At 48.9% G+C, this 20,104-nt stretch overlaps 1 protein-coding gene across 2 annotated transcripts in view; it reads left to right on the top strand.

Annotated features, from left to right (window-relative positions):
• Positions 1 to 6,102: 6,102 nt before the first annotated feature.
• The window catches only part of PLEKHA2 (pleckstrin homology domain containing A2), a 107,519-nt gene continuing 93,517 nt past the window's right edge, over positions 6,103 to 20,104 (top strand). For both annotated transcript variants that reach the window (XM_083184895.1, XM_083184894.1), the window contains exon 1: positions 6,103 to 6,142. The gene's annotated coding sequence lies outside the window, so the exon portion shown is untranslated. The remainder of the gene's footprint in view (positions 6,143 to 20,104) is intronic.

Here is a 20,104-nt window from a genome sequence, read left to right as displayed (position 1 = left end):
TTTTTTTTTTTCCTCCTTGCGTTCAAATAAGCGTAACTTTTTTAATTTTCCGGCTATATAGACACATGAGGGCTTTTTTTTTGCGGGACAAGTTGTACTTTGTAATGGTACCATTTACTATACCGTATAATATTCTGGGGAATCAGGAAATAATTCAATGTGGGGTAAAAAAAAAAAAAACGCCATTCCACAATTTTGCGCTGGTTACGTTTTTTTTGGAGTTCATAGTTCGTTTAAAATGATGGGTTATCTTTATTCTATGGGTCGTTACGATTCTGGTGATACCAAACTTATATAGTTTTCGTTATGTTTTACCACTAAAAAAAAAAATCGCAACTTTTACGGTTTTTCTAATTTGCGTCGCGTCGCCATGTTCTGCGGCTTATAACTTTTTTATTTTTCCACCTACGGACCTGGGTGAGGGCTCATTTTTTGCGGGCTGAAGTGTACTTTTTAATTAATTTAATTATGGGATATGGGCGACTTTCTGATCTCTTTTAGTTATTTTTTTTTGGGTACGCGATGCGACCAAAAAACGTAGTTTTGGCGTTTGGAATTATTTTCCGTTTACGCCTTTAACCGTGCGGGATAACTAATGTTATATTTTAATAGATCGGACTTTTAGGAACGCGGCGATACCAAATATGTTTATTTTTTTATTTTTTATTTATTTTTATTTGTGAAATGGGGAAAGGGGGGTGATTTGAACTTTTAATATTTTTTTTTTTTTTTTTATTTTTAAACTTATTTTTTTTTTTTTTTTTACTTTTACTACAAGGCCCCCTAGTGTACTTGACCACTAGGGGGCGCGATCGCCTGTACTAGGTTCAGCCATAGAGCTCTATGGCTGAACGTAGTGATTTTCAGCACTTTCTATTACATCCTGCCTCAGGCAGGATGTAATAGGAATACTGACACGGCCAGCACAGGGGTCTACATTAGACCCCTGGCTACCATGGCAACCGATCGGCACCCTCCGATCTCGCCGCGGGGGGCCCCGATCGGCGCCGGAGGGGGGCGCCCCCCCTCCGATCAGCTATTTAAGCACTGCGGTCGCTTTGCCCGCGGTGCTTAAAGGGTTAAACGGCCACGATCGGCGAACTCGCCGCTCGTGGCCGTGAGAGCAGGGACCTGGCTGTAATATACAGCCATTACCTGCTCTCTTTCAAGCCAGCTCACTCCGTGAGCTGGCTTGATTCCCCCTCAACCGACATATGACGTAAATGTACGTCATATGTCGGGAAGGGGTTAAAGCTCACATTCTCCCACCTCATGGTAAGGCTCCTGTCTCTTCGTCCTGGCAGCTGCTCTCTGGTCCAGTGCACTGACTGAGGACACAGCAAACTTGGCAGAAGAAGTTACTATATATATATAAGCAGGGAAGAAAAGGGCGGCACTCACGGGTTTAAATCAAGAAAATCTTTAGTGCAGATGGTGTCACAAAAAAACGTCGTTTCGAGGCTACAATGCCTCTTTTTCAAGGTGTGATATAAACCCTTGAGTGCCGCCCTTTTCTTCTTTGCTTTTGTATTACAACGACTAGGAAGGCAACACGGTATATTGCATCAGACAACCAGAGTGCCGACCGACCTTTGAATATATATATACATAGATATCTATATATATATATATAGATATATATTATATATATAGATATATATTATATATATATAGATATATATTATATATATAGATATATATTATATATATAGATATATATAGGAGATGTTCCCTTGTTTCAAGGAAGACTGGAGGCAGCATTCATTCATGATAAAAACTGTGTAATCAAATCATAGTGCAAATCAAAAGTCAGAAAACATAGGTCAACAGTTTTGGGGTTGACACCCCTTCTAATCTTCGAGATGCCTGACAAATGTGGCATAACTGTGAAACATTTGTCAGCCGTCCTGAAGATGGGGTGTCAACCCCGAAACTGTTGACCTATGTTTGCTGACTTTTTGGTGGGGACTGTCGACAGCGGACGGGGAGGCGGCAGATGGCAGCGTGGTGCTTCGTCGGAATGGGGCGCGCGTGTGTCTCATGCACGCGTGCCCGCTTCCGACGGATGCCAGGGGCTGGCAAGGGCTGGCGATTCTACCACCAGCCCTCGCAACAATGAGGGGAGTTCCATCTGTACCCCTCCGGGTTTAAAGCAATCAATTAAAAACATTTTGTAGCATATCATGGGAATACAGTATGTTTAACTTACAGAACACAGTTGCTTGGTTGTAAGAAAACAATACCAATCAAAGTAAATGTAGCAGTTATTAAGGAGAAACTGTCATAGTGTTTTTTTATGATATTGTAGCTTAAGCGGCCACTTAAACTAGAATGTCGTACAAAACACTAACCAGGCTCAAAGATACAGTCCTGGTTTAAATAAAATCACGGAACAAAAGATGTAGGGTTCCCCTGGATTTTTTAAAAACAGCACCATGCTCACGGGCTGGTCCTGGTTTCCAAAATATGGGGGACAAAACGAGTAGGTGTTCCCCATATTTCGAGAACCAGCACCAGTCTCACCCAGCCAGCAGGGTAATGCCATAGCTGGGGGGAGACTTTTTATACAAGTCCCCCCCGGCCAAAGCATTTACCCCCACATCAGTCTCACTGGGCAGGGATTCTGGGGAAGTGGGAACCCCCCCCCCCCCCCAATGAAGGGGCTGTCCCCTGTGCCCCTGTGCGGTGGGCACCGGGTTGACGGTAGTGTAAAAAATGGAAAAAACTATTGCGTATTGCTGTGGAACTATGAGTCCCAGCAAGCCTGCAAGTATTCACATTTTATATTAGATTTAAAATGGATATAATGAAGTCAGGGATGAGAAATCAGTAAGTGACTAATATTAACCACTAGTTACCAGCCCATCAAAAGAAGTAACAACAGTAATATCAGCAATGGCGTCTGTGTGTGCCCAAATGGAGCAACACTTGATTTGCTCCATTGGGTGCTATCTATTTGCCATCACCCCCAAACACTTGAATTCACCCCAAAGATGTGAGGAGCAGTGTTAGCCTTCTATTATATAGGATAGAGGTATCTTTTGTGTGGTTTGATAAAAGCAAAGGGTTAATAAAGAAAAATGAATATAAAAAATATCTTATACTCTGATACATTGTGGAGCTTGGACACCGTGGTTAATGCCATCTTCAGATAGCATTACTTAATAGAAGTCTATCTGAGAAGAATCTAAATGGATCCCTGCCAGAACCCCATGTAGGTCATTCTGGTTGACTCACAAAGCTGAGAAGTTCGCAGCTTTGCTAGTCAACTAACCCCCCCCCCCCCCCCCCCCGCATGGAAAATGTCCCCGCATGCATGCAAATGGATGTTTTTCATAAACATCCATTCACAGCCTTTTGTGTGGGGCAGGAATCATTTGATGGTGACCGATGATTTCTAAAGTGCTCGTAAATCTGTCACTCTTTGGTGACTCAGATTTGCTGTGCCATGGTATGTGAACAGGGTGGGCAGCTGGGTGCTCTCATGGGCGCTACCCATCCTCGCCGCCCCAAGCCCGCACTGCTCCTTGCAAGTTGCCGCTTCCATTCACACAAATGGCCTGGGGGAATATGCATATGCCCAGACCTTCACCATCCCTCCCCGTTTTCAGTTTGAAACAGGGAGTATGAACCAGAATAACCCCCATGTGTGCATGCATCATACAATGAATGCGCAGATGGACTCGTTGGAAGTCCCCACACCACAAATCTTCATGCACAATATTGTATGCGATAAGTGGTGTCATGCATCACATCCAAAACCACCAAATAAGTTGTGACTCAGTATTATTCTGGACCTAGTGAAGAGCTGAACAATAACGGCTTTCACAAGGGAAGTTAGTGATGAGAAAAGTGACTCATCTGAATCCATTTTTCATGGGGGAAATCCAGTCATGTGTATCTGTAACTTGTCATTTTATGTTCACAGTCAATAGGTTCACCCAAAAAGTTTGACATGCAATAGGTTAACAGGGTCAAAATGTTGACATGGGGAAGGTCAACATGGATGTGAATGATCCCCAATTAGTAAATGCCTATGCTCACCAGGCTTCGGGCTCGGTGCTTTGCTATGCTCTGAACTTTTCATGGATGGAGCAGTAAGAGCAAGCAAATTAAAAAAAAAATCAGGAAAAACTCTTGCCGAACTTTTCTTGTGTTTAACTTTTTTATGTCAACCTTTTGACCCTGTCGACCTATTGCATGTCGAACTTTTGGGGTAGACCTATTGATCTGCAGAGCAGATATTTTTCTATACCCTTCTCCAGATTTGTGCCACTAGACAATCATGTCTCGTAGGCAGGGCTATTTTTCAGCAGGCTCCAGCAGGAACTGAGGCCCTTATTCTAGTTCACTCTTTCTGATGAAATATTTCGGTACTTGTGTATTATCACGGCGCGCATTGCATACCATAAGGCTTAATATGGTATGCAATGAGATGAGATGCGATGGGACCCGATCTTATACAATTTAAAATTGTATACCATTGTAAATGCACCCCCCACGCCACCCCCACTATCAATGCCAACCCGAAGCATGGCGAGCGCAGCGAGCCCACGAGGGGCAGCGGTACGCGTCCTCCGACCTTTTCATACCCCCACATGTCGGCGTGGAGTTGACTTTATATAGTATGGCGAGCGCAGCGAGCCACCGAGCCCGAAGCGTGGCGAGCGCAGCGAGCCCTGCGAGGGGACGTGTAATACATGTAAAGTAAAACACGGCCCCTCGCGGGGCTCGCTGGCCTCACCGCGCTTCGGGCTCGGTGGCTCGCCACACTATATAAAATCAACTCCGCACTGACATGGATAGTGGGGGTATGAAAAGGTCGGAGGACGCGTACCACCGCCCCTCGGGGGCTCGCTGCGCTCGCTACGCTTCGGGTTGGCGTTGATAGTGGGGGTGACGTGGGGGTGCATTTAACATTGTAAGCACCCATTAGGGTGCTTATACAATTAAAAATCTTATAGGGGGGCCAATTAACATTGAAAGCACCCATTAGTGTGCTTATACAATTTAAAATTGTATCTCATCTCATCTCATTGTATGCCATTGTATGCCATATACAATTTTAAATTGTATAAGATGCCATAAGATGGAAATCGTGGGCGCCGTGCTAATACACAAGTACCAATATTTCAAGATGGACAAAACCATGTGCACTGCAGGTGAGGCAGGTGTAAAACCCCACCCAAATCTAATTATCTCTGCACAAGTAACACCTGCCTCACCAGCAGTGCACATGGATTTGTCCATCTAACACTGTGTACACACGGGGGAGATAGGTGCTATAATCGCTGGGAATATGGTCGCAGGCGACCATATTGCCAGTGATTGGGAGTGTGCCCCGGAGATAAATCTCCGGGTGCGCGCTCCCGTTTTCTGCCCCATTGTAATCGCTGGTCGCAGGAGCTTGCTCCTGCGACCAGCTAATTACCTCTGCGGCACCCCCAGCAGAGGTTCGTTTTCAACAGCGACCATCTCTGGTCGCTTGTTGAAAAAGAGACACTGAGCAATATATTGCTCAGCAATATATTGCAAGCAATATATTGCTAGCAATATATCTCCCCCGTGTGTACGCACCTTAAGAAATATTTTGTCAGAAAGAGTGAACTAGAATAAGGGCCTCAGTTCCTGCTGGAGCCTACTGAAAAATAGCCCTGCTCGTAGGTCTACAGACAAATCCTTCATGCTTAGTTGGCGCTTTGACAAGCACTGTCATACACACAAGTGTGGGACCTTATATACTGTAGACCAGGGGTGGGGAACCTCAGGCCCGGGGGCCGTATGCGGCCCCTGTAGCCGGTCTGAGTGGCCCTCTCACCCAGGGGCGTAGCGAGGGTGGAGCCGGTGGAGCGTGTGCTCCGGGCGCAGTAGAGTAGCGTGGCGCCCGGCACCACATTCGCTGCCGGCCGGTCCACCCTCTGGATGCCGCCCGGCAATCTATAGCAGAGGCGCCGAGCCTCTGTCTCCTTCCCGACTCCCTCTGCCTCCCTGCTGTGGCTACTGTCTGTCTCTCTGTGACATGTAGATGCAGCCGCTGGCAGGCAGGGGGAGCAGCTCCTCAGGCTGACGACATAACATACAGCCTGAGAGGGGAGAGACCTACGGAGGAGCACATGGGCACCAGGGCTACTGTAACTACAAAGTGAGTAGTGGGGCAGGGGCTGCCAGTGGTTCTGGGTTGATTGAATCTGCACACTGGCCAGGCTTGTGCCTGCAAAGTCTGCAGACTGTGTGTGTGGAACAGTGGAAGGCTGGAGAGGATCCCTGTGATGTCTGCTGCCTAGGGGGGAGGGGGGACTGTGCTTGAGGTGGTCTCAGATTGGGGGGTGTTCTGTCTGAGGGGCTATGCTGATTATGGTGGGGGGGGGGGCTGTACTGTGTATGGGGGCTGTGCTGTCTATGGGAGGGCTGTTCTGACTATGGGGGGGGGGGTTCTGCTGTCTATGTGGGGCTATGCTGTCTATGGGGGTTCTGTTGTCTATGGGGGGCTGTGCTGTATCTATGGGAGGGCTGTTCTGACTATGGGAGGCTCTGCTGTCTAACTATGGTGGGGCTATGGTGAGTATGGGGGGCTGTGCTGTGTATGGGGAGGCTGTGCTGTATATGGGGGGCTGTGCTGTCTATATGGGGGGCTGTTCTGACTATGGGGGGTTCTGCTATCTAACTATGGTGGGGCGGGCTATGGTGTGCATTAGGGGCTGTGCTGTGTATGTGGGCTGTGCTGTCTACATGGGGATTTCTGCTGTCTAACTATGGTGGGGCTATGATGACTGTGTGGGGCTATGGTGTGTATGGGGGGCTGTGCTGTTCCTATGGGGCTGTGTTGACTATGTGGGGCTATGCTGACTATGGGGGGGCTATGCTGTCTAACTATGGAGGGGCTGTGCTGACTATGGGGGGGCTATGCTGTCTAACTATGGAGGGGCTGTGCTGACTATGTGGGGCTATGCCTTCTATGAGGGGTTATTCTAGCTATCTATGGGGGTGGGGGCAGTTATTATTGGTTCTGTAACCACTTATTTACCCCCTTTCAAAATTCTGCATTTGTCACTGGAAGGGCAAGCGGCTCCTGTGTGCAGAGAAGAAGAACCAGTGGCGGCACTTGTATGCAGAGGAGCAGAGCCCCGGAAGCTGCATCTATGTATGGGAGGAGCAGGAGCCCTGGCGGCGCTGCATCTATGTGGGAGAGTAGGCCCGGCGGCGCTGCATCTATGTGGGAGAGTAGGCCCGGCGGCGCTGCATCTATGTGGGAGAGTAGGCCTGGCGACAGCTCCTGTACAAGGGAGAACAGAGTCCCTGCAGTGTGAGAGCAGGAGACACGGCAGCAAGGAGTGGGACTTCTCAGGCGCTGGTAAGAACATTCCTTGGTGAATAACTTATACTTTCAGGCAGAGATGCGGAGCAGTGGTGCGGAAATGGAAAATTAGGAAGTACAGCCTGACTTTCCCGTTTGCCTCTCTTTTTTTTCCCCCTCCTCCCTGTCTCTCCAATCATCCTCCACCCCCCATGGTCCCCCTCCCTTTCCTGCACTCCTCTGCTCTCTCTCCTCCCCAGTGCTCCTCCACCCCCAACCCACCCCCTCTTTCTCCTCTCTCGATCCCCTCCCTCCTCTCTCTCATGTGCTCCCTTGCTCTCTATCCCCTACTCTCCCTTGCTGTTCTTTTTTTTTTTACCTTCCTCTCTCCCCTGCGCTTCCTCGCTCTCCTCTTTTTCCCCTCCCTCTCTCCCTCACTCTCTCTTCTCTTTTTCTCCCTCTTGTGCTCCCTCATGTGCATTACGGCGTGTGGCATGCAGTTACTTAAGCATTATGATATGTGGCATAATGTCTACTAGGCATTACGGTGTAGGTCAAAATGTGTAATGAGCACTATGGTGTGGCATATTCTATAATGGGCATTCAAATTTGTGTGGCATCATGTGTGGATTTTTTCCCCATACAAACAGGCCTTAACACAAAAAAGGTTCCCCACCCCTGCTGTAGACAGATGTGTGCCTTTCCAAATCATGTCCAATCAACTGAATTTAGCACAGATGGAAACAGGATGCACCGGAGCTTAATTTGAGCTTCATGGCAATGGCTGTGAATACTTATTTACATGTGATTTCTTTGTTTTAATCTTCGCTGGTTTGCCCAAAAATGTCTTCGCCTGAGTTGCGCTGTAGGAGCGGGCTCTCCCGAGAAATTTTCGGGCATGCCTTCAGCTTTGCACCACTGGCACACACACACATCACTCATGTTGCCCCCCCCTCCTGCATACCTCCCCGACAATCGTACGCCGGATCAACGGGACTCCCCTGCGGCTGCCCCCCCACCAACATCAGGCCCTGCCGCCCCGGAAGTTCGCAGGCGCTGATGCCAGGCCCAGCCAGAAGCAGCAGCCCTATGGGAGCAGGGGCTGCTGCAGAAGGCCGTGGCTGCAGCGGTGCACCTTCTGTGGTGAGTATTTATGGGGCAGGACAAACCTGCCCTGGTAAGTTTGTCCTTCCGCAAGAAAACCCACCAGTGAAGCTGTTAATAAATTTGCTAAAATCTCCTCAAAACTTTTTTCATGTTGTCACTATGGGGGTATTGTGTGTAGAATTGTAACGTAAAAAAAAAAAACAGTGAAAGACCCCATATCGACCTAGACCCTGTCGACCTAATGCTTGTGTCGACCTAATGACCTGTCGAGCTACACCCATGTCCACCTAGAACCATGTCCACCTAGAACCATATCCACCTAGAACCATGTCAACGCTTGTCGAAAAACTTGCTGTAGACCAAACGATCCCAACCCCCACCACCTATTGTTACACAAAATATTTTAGTTAGATATTTTGGCAGCACCCGTCTCAATTTGAGGTTTAATAAAAAAAACTAAATGACAATAAAACTAAATAATACATTGTCATACACCACAAATGCCTATGACATATATTGCTCGCGGTAATGCCTATTACATATTATACAGTATACCATAATGCAGATTATATAATATATTACACCCCACACCATAATGCCGATTACATATTACGCCTCACACTGCAATGCCCGTTACATACGAAAGGGGGCGTGGTCACATTAAAATGGGGCGTGTCCATTACACATTATGCAACACACGTAATGCCCATTACATATTATTCCCCCAGTAGTGCCTTATCTTTCTTCTGCCAGGGCTTCTTCCATGGCCAGTTCTTCCTTCCTCTTTTTTTTGATAGGTCTATTGTCCTCCCTCTCTGATCAACCCCTCACAGCACAATACCACTTCACATCAAATAACCCTCACCCATTACAGTACAGTGCCCCTCTTTCATCACAGCAACCCCATGTTATCGCAGCACAGCACTCACCTCCCATTTACAGCACATATCTTCCACCACAGCATCCCTCTCCCTTCACAGCACCCACTCCAATCACAGCATTGCAACCCACCCCACCACAGCCCTCAACTTCCCTCAACAGCACAGCACTTCTCACTCATTACAGCATACCTCCCCATAGAGCAGCACCTGTCATCCTTCACAGCACAGTACACCTCACCCATTTCCGCATACCTCCATAAACTCCCTTTACAGCACAACACCTCTTTTGTGCTCCTCACATATACCTCCAAACAGCCATACTCCAACACCTACCCTCATAGAACACTACACGTACCCTAACAGCACCGCACACCTCTTCATCAGCGTCGGCGGGCTGTGGTCTCTCCTTCCTGCAGCCTGCTCCCGACATAGGCTGTACAAACAGCCGTCACCGCCCGCACTGAATCAGCCGCGCCGGCTGCTGTCACCTGAGGCACCGATCGGTCATTCCTCCCACGCCGTGCAAGTAGTTCTGCCCCTGGACGGGGGGGGGGGCAATGGTGCAGATGCACCATGCAGGGCTAGAAGCCCGGCGGCGTTACTTCCGCCCCTGCCCGCACAATCACTGCTGGCTGTGCTCTGTAGCAGCCGGGTGCACTGGGGACCCCTGCAGGAGATCTGCTGTCCGAAAAAAAATTAAAAATAGTGCTCGAAGTGAAGTGCCGATATGTCATACCGTTGTGTACCGGCCCACTTTGAGCACTGCATCACACACAGTAATGCTCATTATATAGCCCATTATATATTATGCCACACACTGTAATGCCTATTACACATTACAACATACTTTCTTGTTACCCAGGGGGAAAACGTGCTCGTTGCCTAGGGGTGCGCACTGCAGTCAGTGTGCAGTCATTTAATGGCTTTATCATTTTTATAATGACCTGTAACAACAAAATACCTGCAATACAGGCATCTTAGCAGCGTGCCCTATCTGTGCCCCTTCACACTGTTTGCCAATCACGGCATTCACAGGGGTTCCAGGAACAAAGATTATAAATGTTGCTAGGTCTGAGAAATTCATCAAATGCAAGAGTAGAAAACAATAGGGATGTGCGGGCTCGGATTGCCCAGATCCGAGCCTGCCCGCAAGTCGGGGATCCGAACCTGCATCCGAGCGGCATTTGGCTGCTCCCGCCTGACTCGGATCCGGGTTTGTGGGAAAAACTGTCATCATCTCGTGTCGGATTCTTGCGAGACCGGATCTCTATATAAGTCCCGGCTCCATCTTCATCCGGCATGTGACAGTCAGACAGCACGGATGTGTCCATGCTGTCTGCAGAAAGGGGAAAGCTATGGGGGACCAAATAACACTAGTGGGGGACAAACTAAGAGGGGACAAAGTAATGGGGGAACTAAGGGCCTTATTTTGGTTCATTCTTTCTGACAAAATCCTTCTTAGATGGACAAAACCATGTGCACTGCAGGGGGGGGGGCAGATGTAACATGTGCAGAGAGAATTAGATTTGGGTGAGTAATTTTGTTTCTGTGCAGGGAAAATACTGACTGCTTTATTTTTACACTGCAATATAGATCTCACTTTGAAGTAAAACCCCACCCAAATCTAATTCTCTCTGCACAAGTTACATCTGCCCCACCTGCAGTGCACATGGTTTTGTCCATCTAAGAAGGATTTTGTCAGAAAGAATGAACCAAAATAAGGCCCTAAGAGAGACTGCCAAACTTAATGGGGGCTGCTCAAGGGGGACAACTATAGATTGGCAACATGTGCAGAGAGAGTTAGATTTGGGTGTGGTGTGTTGAAACTGAAATCTAATTTGCAGTGTAAAAATAATGCAGCCAGTATTTACCCTGCACAGAAACAAAACAACTCCCCCAAATCTAATTCTCTCTATACATGTTACATCTGCCCCACCTGCAGTGCACATGGTTTTGCCCATTTTGAGAACAAATTTGTACTGCGATCAGATCTGAATAAAGGCCTAGGTGTAATGTGCTGGGTACATGACAGTGACTCACGCTTGTATCATACTTGCCTACCATCCCGGAATGTCTGGGAAGCTGCCGAAAACCAGGTCTCCCTCCCGGCCCCCCTGAAAGGTTGGCAATTACCCTGCACCACCTTTGCAGCCCCCTTCCATGCTGCACCAAATACCAGGTTTTGCGTGTCCACAGCGAGGTGGCAGGGGTAAAATGACATGAATTGACTGTCAAGGGGACGGGGCTTGGTGCTGTCAGCCTTCTCCCGCCCCTCTGACATGTACTCTCTCTTCTCCTCTCCAGGCTTGTATTGTACTGGTGACAGACTATTATCTTCTAGAAGGTGCTAAATAGATAAGAAGTCGTTTCTGATTGGTTGCTATGGGCAACATCCCATCTTAAAAAAAACTCCCGTCTTTAGTAAATAAATCCCAAAGTTTTTAGTGACACATGTATAGAACAGTAACTGGAAGAACAGGAAACTAAGTGGGTGGTTTGGGTATTTCTGTACTGTAAATACAGTAGGTATTGGTAAGTTTTCAGGGAAAGCTCATTCTCTTCAGGAAACTCCAATGTAGGAAATTCCACAAGCAGAGCCCAGTATAACATCTCTATGCAGAGTAATGGATGATACTGTGCTGCTTGTGTAAAATGCTGAAGTTATGTTAGATGCTGACTGTGATTCAAAGATCAGGGGAACTGGTCCCATACAAGCAATAAGTGTATATTAGTCATATATTACGTCCTGCTTGAATTCTACTGAACCCATGTAACATCGGTCACTGAAATGACTACGTCATGACAGTTACCTACTGGCTGTCTTATTATCTTATTGCACAGTGACAGTGACCTGCTTATACCATAGCCACATAAGGCGCCCATTGCTTTATTGTGATAAACCTTTACCTTATAATTAAGCTAGCTTTAACAACTAAAAATAAAGACACAGACTACAACTTTAGGTCAGCAAATCAATACATTCCAATTTCCTTTAAATCTAGCAGTTTGGTGTCTGTGACAGACACCAAACTGCTAGATTTAAAGGAAATTGGAATGTATTGATTTGCTGACCTAAAGTTGTATTGATGTTATGAAGGATGGAAAAAGAAAGGCGCTACAAAAAAAACCTGCCAGCTCTAGTCAATAAAACTTCTAACCGTAAAACTGAAGGTTTGGACTGAACAACCACCTCCTACCCGCATAGCCAGCATTGTGCAGGACTCACAACTCTTTACTCTGGCAATGCACGGACACTCCCGCGAGGGAAGGACACACTCGCTGTCTTTACAAAAGAGGGTTCCCCACATTGGCCATTTATCCCATTGCTGACCGCTGACTGTAGCGACTTCCCACCTATCTGGCTTTTTATAGCCTACTATAAAATCAAGAAAGAAAAAATGGAAAAACAAAAATATGGTACCAAAAAACAAAAATGAAAAAGCGTCCAGGGAGGGCAGGAGGGGCTTTCAAATGGCAAGAGCATTTGTGGATCGAGAGACCTGACTATACAGTATATACTACTCAAAAGTATACTCCCCCCAACTCTCCTAATAGGACAGCCTGACCACCTATGGCAAAAAGCCAACACCACTGAAACTACCTACTGTAGCAATTGCATTGTCATTGCCAAACAATCACAAAAATGAGGGTGCTTATATGACCTTGTGCCTAGGCAGCCCTCAGCTAAGCTTGTTACAGTTTAGTCTGTGATATCACATTTTACATTTATTAGCTTTTTATTTTCTATTACTGGCACAGCGTATTATATTTAAGGCTCATCTGTACTGTACAGACCTCTTACTGGTTGTAGTTGTCTCTAATTAGATTAGAACATACCTAGAATAGACAGGTAGGTATTTTTTGGGAACCAAATCCTAATTTTTTCATTTTGGAAGAGGTGTTGTCCTTGTTGTGTGTGTGTGTGTGTGTGTGTGTGTGTGTGAATCTATGTCTGGTGTAGTTGAGAATAATGTGTTCTAGCTCTACGCACAGGCCAACACGGGGAAATGAGAATTCTGAGTGAGCGCTCAGTACAGAGGGACACATGTACCGAGGGACACATGTACTGGGTCATAAACCCCTGACTTTCAGGCACCAGAGTGCATTGCAAAGAGCAGCTCTTATCAGAGCTGCACTTTGCATTTGCGTCAGGGGAAAGTCTTTAATCAGTCTCTCTGCGGGTGACCGGTGCAATAAAGTTGTTTTTTTGTTCACTGCTGCGGCATGCATGACGCCATGAAATCATGTGGTACTGCTAAGGTAGGCAGAGCAGAGCAGCCGTGGCAGCAGGTAGTTGGAACACACAGGCAGGCAGCCAGAAAGTATCAAAGAAGGTAAGTGTGGTGGCTGGAGAGACACTTGTGTGTGCTGATTCTGCACAGATTCATGTTGTTTGAGGTATTATATATGTTAGCGTGCACTATTTCTCTGACATGCAGCAGGGGCCACTGGGAATCACTTCGGGTTTTGGAGCTTGGTTAGCTGGGAGCTAGGCACTACTTAGTTTTAATACAGGGGAGACTAGCTCCTCCCCTCCAAGACCCATCATCCCCCAGTGAGAAAATTGTGCCTGAGGGAGCTAGTCACAGCTCTCACTGCTCCTGCACTACTCAATTTCTTTTGAGCCTTTTTCAACAAATTTTTCTCTGTTTTTTCTACTAAAACTGAGGATCCCTTCCCTGCTTATTGAAAAGCTAGGGTCCGGGTTCCTGCGCCCCTGGGTTTTCCCAGGCTGTCAGTCAGGGCCTCTTCAAAGGCACCTGCCGCGACTTTACAGCGTTCCTGCCACCCTCCATCAAAGAAGGGATTGACAGACGCTACTTCAAGCCTCAGCACGCTTATCCTGCAGATGCCGCGCTAATAAGGGCGCGGCGGAAGGGGTTAATGGCGGCCGCGGCGGGGGTCTGAAGCGCGCCTTGTAGAAAGGCGCGCGTACTAGCCCCCACCTGTCCCTACCCTCTACACGCAGCAGCGCTGTCCCTGCAAGGCGCCGCCGCCATTTTGACTGGCGCGGCGGGGGTTAATGGCGGCCGCGAGGGGGGATCTATAGCGCGCCGGATTACACAGGCACAGCTAACCCTCTAAGCGCCGGCAGACTCTGTCCCTTAAAGCAGGGCATAGGCAAAGCTGCGCTGAGGAAGGGGGGGAAGGTGCGCGCTGAGGTGGGCATGGCGCGGCCCTATTACAACACACACACACTACATGCTGCTCTCTCCTCTTGTATTTCAGGCAGACTGCAGCTTCTGTAACCCTTTCAGGGCATTATCTGTCAATTGACTGTAAAGTGTAAATTGAGTGAAAAGGGGACTTACTCCCTTCCAAGACCCGCTCTCCCAGGGGGGATTTGGGTATTGCCCTAGGGTTATCCATTGTCTCGTGTGTGTGTGTGTGGGAGTGTGTGTGTGTGTCTGCGGGTGCTTTGAACCCACGTGCAGACATGGCGAGCAAGTCCAAGGCTGCTCAAAAGTCTTTCACCTGCACGGTCTGTTCAAATAAGTTCTCCCAATACTCGGATGGGGGAACTTCAGTCTGTCAGACCTGTGCGGTCTCCCCTTCAGGGTCCCAGACTACCGCCACACCAGCCCCCCAGTGGGCTGCAGCCTTAGTCGGCTCTATGACTAAGTTGTCTGAGGAGTTGGCAGTATCCCGCAGGGCAGAGCCTGCATGGGCTACGGCCTTGTCTAGGTCTGTGGACTCCTTGGCGGGGGCCCTTTCCAAGCCCCAGAGGCCGGGTCCCTTAGCCCAGAAGCGCCCTTTTCAGATGATGCTTCAGGGAGAGGACACCGACGAGGAGCCTGAGCCCTTTGAAGAGATGGAAGAGGGCGAGTGGGAAGAGGTACAGGATACCCCTCAGGAGGCGGAGCCAACTCCGGTGGGTATAGAAGCCCTTATTCTTGCAGTTAAGGAGGTATTGCATTTACCTGACGATCCGCCTCCGGCTCCCCAGGAGTTGGATTTATTCGGAAATACACAGAAAACCTCTGTGGTTTTTCCTTGCCCTAACCAGGATCAGCTTCTTGAGGCCTGGAAGCGACCGGACAGGCGTTTTCAGGTACCGAAGAGGTTCCCTTCAATGTACCCTTTTGAACCAGCAGCCTTGAGCAGATGGGAAACTCCTCCACCGGTGGACACATCCGTGTCTAGGTTATCTAAGAAGACTACCCTGCCAGTCCCAGGGGCATGTTCGCTTAAGGATCCGTCAGACCGGAAAATGGAGGCCACCTTAAAGGCTATCTATACGGCGGCTGGTACCCAGCTTCGGCCGGCCATAGTGTCGGCCTGGGTAAATAGAGCAAATGCCAGGTGGGCGGAGCTCATCGCTGAGGGTCTCGACTCAGGGATGCCAGCAGAGGAGATTCGCCAACTGGCGGAACATATTAAGGAGTCGGCGGGATTCCTTGGTGATGCTGCTAAGGATATCTCCCTTATTTCATCTCGCATCTCTGCGAACGCCATTGCAGCTAGACGGGCCTTGTGGCTGAGGTCTTGGCAGGCTGACGCTGAATCTAAGAGAGCGGTCGAGGGTCTACCCTTTGCAGGTGATATTCTGTTTGGTCCAGAACTGGACAGATGGATTTCGCAGGCAACGGGGGGAAAATCTGCCTTTTTGCCAACAGCGGCGCCGCCTCAAAGACGCCAGTATGCAGGACCCTCGTTTCAATCCTTTCGTCCACAGCGTTCCTTTCGTGGCAGAGGAAGAGGCTTCCAATCCTCCAGAGGTACTAGAGCCAGATCTCGACCACAGGCCTCCTCCCGGGTCCAGGAGCCAAAACAGCCCCCAAAGCCGGCAGCATGACGGTTTGCCAGCTTCAGTGGGAGGCTGGTCAGTCGGAGCACGCCTCTCCTACTTCAGAACCCAATGGTTCTCCCTAACGGAGGACCCTTGGGTTCGCAGGATTATCGCGGAGGGCTATCGTATACAGTTCGACGCTCCTCCTCCCAACAGGTTCTTTACCACAGCACTGCCAGAATCCTCAGTCAAGAGAGATGGGATTCTCCTGGCTATCCAGACGCTGTTGGACTCTCAAGTCATCTGTCCGGTTCCGGTCTCACAGAGAAGGTTGGGGTATTACTCCAATCTCTTTGTGGTGCCGAAGCCGGATGGGTCAGTTCGACCCATCCTAAACCTCAAGGCTTTAAACCTACTGGTCTCGCACCAACCATTCAAGATGGAGTCAGTCCACTCAGTAATAGCTTCCTTAGAGCCAGGGGAATATATGATTTCCCTGGACATAAAGGATGCCTATCTGCATATCCCCATCTGCAGCCATCACCAGGTTTTTCTACGCTTCGCAGTAGGCAGAGACCATTTTCAATTCAGGGCTCTGCCTTTCGGGTTATCGTCAGCCCCCAGAGTGTTCACCAAGACTCTGTCGGTGGCGATCGCCGCTCTTCGGAACCAGGGGGTGACGATAATCCCTTATCTGGACGACCTTCTCGTCAAGGCTCCATCAGTTCGGATGCTCGAAGATCATACCAGGATGACGATTATGATGCTGACCAGCTTAGGATGGGTCATGAACTACAGGAAGTCCTCGCTGACCCCTACTCAGAAGATTCGGTTTCTGGGCCTTTGGTTAGACACAGAGGCTCAGAGAGTCTTCCTACCGGAGGAAAAGATTTTGGCCATTCAGGAGCTAGCACGAAGAGTGTTGCTACCTCAGAGGGTCAGTTTGCACCTTTGTGTGCAGTTACTAGGGAAAATGGTGTCGGCTTTTCCAGCACTGAGCTGGGGGCGCTTTCACTCCAGGACGTTTCAGATGGACCTCCTCAAAAAGGGAGCAGGTTCTCATCTATTGCTTCACAGACAGATCCGGTTATCCCCTCATGCCCGTCTATCCTTGACTTGGTGGCTCCAGCGAGATCACTTGAGCGAGGGCCGTCGGTTTGCGATCCACAATTGGACGGTAATGACAACGGACGCCAGTCTGAGCGGTTGGGGAGCGGTCCTCCTAGACCTCAGAATGCAGGGAAGATGGACCACCCAGGAACAGACCTTACCGATCAATGTATTGGAGTTAAGGGCTATTTACAATGCGCTGGTCAGATCGGAGAATCTACTTCAGGGTCACGCAGTGAAGGTCCGCTCGGACAATGCGACAGCGGTGGCCTATGTGAACAGACAAGGGGGAACGCGCAGCCGAATGGCCATGACAGAGGTCAGAAGAATTCTTCTTTGGGCAGAGCGTTGGAAGGTGGTTCTGATGGCGGTGTTCCTACCAGGGGTGGAGAACATAGAAGCAGATTTTCTCAGCCGAAAAAGTCTGCATCCAGGAGAATGGTCCCTACACCCAGAGGTGTTTCAAGACCTCACCAGGAGGTGGGGCACTTCCGAGGTGGACTTGATGGCCTCGCGGGAAAATCATCAGCTACCAAGGTATGTGGCTCGCACAAGAGACCCAGGAGCAATAGCAATCGACGCCCTATCAACTCCGTGGAACTACAGGTTTGTCTACCTGTTCCCTCCGCTGCCTCTCCTAGCACCAGTCTTGAAGAAGCTCAAGAGAGAGTCAGTCCAAGCGATTCTCATTGCACCGTTTTGGCCTCGACGGTCATGGTTCTCGGACATTCAGAGGATGGCAGTGGACGACGTCCGGTTACCGCTACGCCAGGACCTTCTACAACAGGGCCCATTTTGGCATCAAAAGTTGACACAGCTCCATTTGACGGCGTGGCTATTGAGACCGCAGTGCTGAGGGAGAGGGGAATACCTCGTTCGGTAATTCCCACCATGCTGAGGGCTCGTAGACCTTCGTCAGCGGCCCATTACCACCGGATTTGGCGCGCATATTCGAGGTGGTGTGAGGAAAAGGGCTGGCCTTATAGGATTTTCAAGCTCTCACGCTTATTGCTGTTCCTACAACGTGGTCTGGACGGAGGCCTTAAGCTAGGATCGCTGAAGGTACAGATCTCAGCGTTATCCATCCTTTTTCAAAGGAGGTTAGCACTTTTGCCTGAGATCCAAACATTTTTGCAGGGGGTCCTTAGAGTGCAACCGCCTTTTGCTCCACCTGTTCCTCCATGGGACCTAGACTTGGTCCTGTCGTTCCTCCAGTCAGAGACCTTTGAACCGCTGGAAAGGGTGGACCTTAAGTTCTTGTGTTGGAAGACGGTTCTTCTGCTAGCTCTGGCCTCTGCGCGCAGAGTATCAGAGCTTAGTGCTCTATCCTGCAGAGCTCCATATCTCATTTTTCATGAGAACAGGGCTGAGCTACGCACCACGTCTGCATTTCTTCCAAAGGTAGTTTCCTCATATCATATGAACCAGCCTATAGTGGTACCGGCTTTTCAGGGAGACTCTGCTCAAGAAGAATCTTTGGATGTTGTGCGCGCCTTAAGGATTTATGTGTCCAGAACTCGACGAATCCGTAAGACGGATAGTTTGTTCGTTCTGTATGACGCTTTTCGCCGGGGACGTCCGGCTTCAAAACAGACATTAGCGAGATGGATTAAAATCACAATCAGAAGTGCCTACTTAAAGGCGGGGAGAGTTCCGCCTTCCTCCTTGACGGCACATTCTACCAGATCTGTAAGCACATCTTGGGCTGCAAGACGAGGTGCTTCAGTTGCGCAGATTTGCAGGGCGGCCACTTGGTCGTCCGTAAACACGTTTGTGCGTTTTTACAGGTTCGACACGTTCGCTGACTCTACCGCAGCGTTCGGCCGTTTGGTTCTCCAGAATCCCCAGCGCTCTCCCACCCGGGGCCTGGTCTTTGGAACCTCCCCGAAGTGATTCCCAGTGGCCCCTGCTGCATGTCAGAGAAAAGAGGATTTTGGTACTCACCGATAAATCCATTTCTCTGAGATCAGCAGGGGCCACTGGGCGCCCAACCCAGCCTGCGGATCCTGGTCGTTGTGGCTGTACGTGGGTCCAGTTTACTCGCTTGCCTGTTTGTTGTGTTATTTTTGTTTGTTATAACGTTGTTTGTTCCTATCTCCTCTAGTTTACCAATTTTCTCACTGGGGGATGATGGGTCTTGGAGGGGAGGAGCTAGTCTCCCCTGTATTAAAACTAAGTAGTGCCTAGCTCCCAGCTAACCAAGCTCCAAAACCCGAAGTGATTCCCAGTGGCCCCTGCTGATCTCAGAGAAATGGATTTATCGGTGAGTACCAAAATCCTCTTTTTAACAATGTCCTGGGGCTGGAGAAACACTTGTGAGGGCTGGAGAGACACAAGGGGAGTTGAGGCTGGGGAGTACATCACAGTGGGAGAAGTGGAGCACAACACCATGATGCCATGCCCTTTATTGAGACCACACCCTTCTTTCTGCAGAGCCACACCCAATTTCCATTTGTGCACACATCTTTGGCAAATGCAAAAGCTCCCACATAAGGGAAAGGTACTAAAGGTGCCTATGGCACTACGTCGGCCAAGGCCGACTCTGGCAAAATTATATTTTTGCAATGCGCTGGTTTGTGAGGTTGTACAAATTTACTTTTCAATTAAGAACCATTTTTTCTGTAAAAACAACAGTTTAGGGATTGCTGGATACAGATGCATGTGGGCTGCACAGAAATTTTTGGCCTTCACTCCCTAAGTGGCAGTGCTGGTGCCTCCCCTTGTGGTTGTTTCTGCAGTATTATTGGCCAATGCCATAATGCTGCCCCTCCCCGAGCTACAAGCAGTTTCTGATGGTCGCCATCATTGATACTATTCATAGCTAACCTCAATGGTGATGGTTTCACCCATTGAAGGTCACCCCTGGTTTATATTCAGCAGAATATGGGCCACTAAGTGCTTGAGGGTGGAGCATCATGGGAGTGTCGGGGGGCAGAGCTAAACTCCATGTCCCAGCATTTTGTAAATAAAAAAATATTTGTT

This window comes from Crinia signifera, chromosome 4 (genome assembly GCF_055691185.1).
Source record: "Crinia signifera chromosome 4, ASM5569118v1, whole genome shotgun sequence".
Classification (NCBI taxonomy): domain Eukaryota; kingdom Metazoa; phylum Chordata; class Amphibia; order Anura; family Myobatrachidae; genus Crinia; species Crinia signifera.
Note: the sequence above shows the minus strand (reverse complement) of the source record. Positions and strands in the feature narration are given on the sequence as shown.